This window comes from Otolemur garnettii, unplaced genomic scaffold, assembly GCF_000181295.1.
Source record: "Otolemur garnettii isolate 467f Iridium unplaced genomic scaffold, OtoGar3 scaffold00016, whole genome shotgun sequence".
Lineage (NCBI taxonomy): Eukaryota > Metazoa > Chordata > Mammalia > Primates > Galagidae > Otolemur > Otolemur garnettii.
The window spans coordinates 28355497-28357787 of record NW_003852411.1 but is presented as its reverse complement, the minus strand read 5'-3'; the positions used below and the strand labels follow the sequence as shown (position 1 = coordinate 28357787).

The following is a 2291-nucleotide window of genomic DNA, read 5'->3' as shown; positions in this document are numbered from 1 at the left end:
AGCTGTTTCCATAGACGGATATAGGTGAGATACATTTACTCATTTACACGTGGCCTAGGTAGACCAAAAGAAGTTGCCGCACATCTTCGTTTGAATGAAACACAGAGTTTGGAAGCAAAGTATAGAACTTGATAAGCCCTCCTCAGACTGGTTCCTTTTTCAGAATTTTGTTTCCATGTTGTTTTTTTTTTTTTTTTTTTGTGAAACTTGACCTTTATGGAAATAGATAAACTGGTTTTATTACAGAGATTCCAGAGATAGCCACATGTAAAGAGGAAGCCCTTACTCTGGGCTTTAATGGATCTGTCAATGCTTTGGCAACTGGTGCGCTAGGGGGTTTATGGGAAGGACAAAAAGTCGCGCATGCGTGCTTTGCTCAGTCTGCTTTTTGTTTTCTTTCCGGCTTCCCACTGTCTGTTCTGTGGTTGGTCAAAGGCTTCCCTGCGTCTGGATCTGTACGCTGCTTCCTTGTAGTCTCCTGCCTGCCTCCTCCCGCACCGTGGAATCATTCCTGCGCAGTTCCCGCGCTTGGAAACTTGGGAGCCTTCCGCAGCATATTCCTGAGCTTTTTCATTCCAGTTTTACTCTTTAACATGTCAAAAAGAAGCTTTATAACTTTCCCGATTCTCCTCTTCTGGAGGCGCCCATGGCAAGTGCTTTAGGGGCTGGAGTTTTTCAACCCTTCCGAGCCGTCAGGGGAGCGCTGCCTTCTGCCTGTGGCTTTCTGGGCAGGAACCTTCTGGGCTGGAGCCTTCTTGCCTGCAGCAGGCATCCTCTTTTGCCCAGAACGTTAGCCAGCTGCACCCTTAGTGGGTGCTTTTTTGGAAGAGGCTTTCAGGAGAGCTGCCTTTGAGGCTTCTTAACGTCATTCTTCTTTATTCTATCCCTCATTTTCTTTTCCTTGATGAGTTTAACACTATCAAAATCTGTCATCTTCACTTTCCCTTCTCTGGCTTCAATCTTCTTGGCCCATCTTGTGGCTGCCCATTTTGTATTTATATCTGCTTTCTGCCAGGCTTCTCGGACATACTTCTGGCAGCCACTGTGTGGGAACTCGAGGATGGCATCAGAATGCCACGTGCATTTGAAAGGCATGGCCTATCATCTTACCCTTGTGCAAGGTCCCTCAACCAAAGCTCTGGTTTGATCAGTAACATCGACAATCATGGCCCGCCTTCTGGTATGAGGCCCAAAGGAAACATAGGCCACTCCATCGACCTCCATGAAGTGCAAGTCAGCAGCCGGTGAGAAGGAGAAGTCCAGCTTTACTCTTAACCCTTGATTGCTGAGAGACCGACACCAGGCCATGCTAGAGGCACTGGGCTGGGGTTGGCGGCAGGCTGTTCACATACACTACATGAGTTACATCAAACTCAGTGCATGTGAAAGACTCAGCTCACTGCTTCTCCCTCCTCTCCTAGCACCCATGATAATCTGTATTTAGAAATTTTTGGCATTTTGCTGAAGTTAATGCTTCAATAACTTTCCGTATCCTCAAAACAAACAAACAAAAGCTCTTCAAGCTTAAGGATGGGATCATATTCACCCCTCTTATCCAGGCCCCTACCAAGCCTTATCTAGACAATTATTAGTACATACCCTCTTGACCTCCTGCAGTCTGTTTTCCATAAAACAGCTAGAGAACCTTGAAATGTAAGTGACAAAATAGAACACGCTCCTCCTTCCCATTGTAGGTGAAAGAAAGTTCAACTTCCTGACTAGGGTCTCCAGGCTCTGTGCGATCTGGCTCCTTTTAATCTCCCTAACCTTATCTCATGCTGTTCTCTCTTCTCCTCACCGTGTTCTAGCTTCTCTGGTTTCTATGCATCGAACTGTTTTTAGCCTCAGGGCTGTGCACATGCTTTCTCCTGCGTGGGATGCCCCCTCATTTGCATAACCAGCACCTCCGTCATCCTGTAGGTCTTGGTATAAATATTACCTTCTTGCAGAAGACTTGTTTCTTCATCTTGTACGAGAAATAAAATTCCTTACCCTGTAATTTCTTAAGTCATGTCTGTTTTTTTTCCCTTCAAAGCACTTATCACACTTTATAATCATTTTGTTTATTGTCACATGCTGCCTAACAATGATTCAGTCAACATGGGCCATAAATATGATGCCAGTCCTCTAAAATTAGGATGGAGCAGAAAAATTTTTAGTACCTAGTGATGTCATAGATGTCATGATGTCGTAGCCCACCATCTTACCTTTTCTATATTTAGATGTGTTTCGATATACAAATACTTACCGTGGTGTTACAGTTACCTACAGTATTCAGTGTAGTATCATGC

At 44.7% G+C, this 2291-nt stretch overlaps 1 pseudogene; it reads right to left on the bottom strand.

Annotated features, from left to right (window-relative positions):
* Positions 1-609: 609 nt before the first annotated feature.
* LOC100956991 lies at positions 610-1308 on the bottom strand (annotated as a pseudogene).
* Between the last annotated feature and the right edge of the window lie 983 nt (positions 1309-2291).